This window comes from Rhea americana, unplaced genomic scaffold (assembly GCF_003343005.1).
Source record: "Rhea americana isolate MKP2758 unplaced genomic scaffold, rheAme1 scaffold_861, whole genome shotgun sequence".
Taxonomy (NCBI): domain Eukaryota; kingdom Metazoa; phylum Chordata; class Aves; order Rheiformes; family Rheidae; genus Rhea; species Rhea americana.
Window position 1 is genome coordinate 13,655 of NW_028187046.1, and position 994 is coordinate 14,648.

Below are 994 nucleotides of genomic sequence, written 5' to 3' on the forward strand. Positions count from 1 at the left end.
GGCTGGGAGGGAGGGGACAGGGGTGAACGGGAGCCTGGGGTACCCCACGACRCACCCCCTCAGCGCAGCCCCCCAGCACGGAGGCCATCTCGGACCCAGCCACCAGCCAGAGCCTCCCTCAGCCAGGASAGGAAAAGAAGGGGGGAAAACCCCACATGAAGATACCCCGGCACAATCGCCCCCGGAGCGCGGCACCGCTGCCAGCACCGGCGGGCACGGCACGAGCCCCGCAGCCCCGTCACCCCGGAGCAGGGGGCTCCAGACCCGGCCCCAGTGACGGTGGGGGGGGGACGGACCCGGCCTCTGCCCCCCCTCCACCACACACGCACGTTTCCGGGCCCGGGGAGGGGATTTTCTACCTCAGAGACAGAAAGAGGAAACACCAACTGGCGTCGTTTCAAACCTCTCCCCGCGCTTCCTCCCGGGCGGCCCCGGCCCCTCTCCCCCCTCCCGGCGTTGGGGGCCGCGGGCGAGGCGCCGGGGGCTCTGCCGGCCTCCCGCTGCGGGCAGCCCTCCGCGCCAGGCCTCGAGGAGCCGAACAAAAGGGCCGCAGGCACCCAGCTCGGGGCAGGGGGGCTGCACCCTGCCGCCAGCGCCGGGGCAACGGCGGCCGGGGGCGACGACGGGGCCCCCTGCACTGAGCTGCGGTGCTTGGGCAGGGCAGGGGGAGGGTGTTCCCCAAATTGAGGGGGTGTGGAGTAGGGCTGGGGGCTACAGGGCGTCCCCTGGGCCTGGGGAGGATCCTAAAGCAGGCCTGGGGGCTAAGGGAGATCCTCCAGGTTGGAGGACCCCAAAGCAGGGCTGCGGGGGGGATCCTTCAGCTCTGGGAGCACCCCAGAGCACGGATGGAGGCTGTTGGGGATCCTCTAGCACTGTGGAGGATCCCAAGCAGGGATAGGGGTCATGAGGGATCCTCTGGGACTGTGGAGGATCCCAAAGCAGGGCTGGTGGATATGAGGGATCCCCCGAGGATTGTGGAAGATCCCAGGGCAGG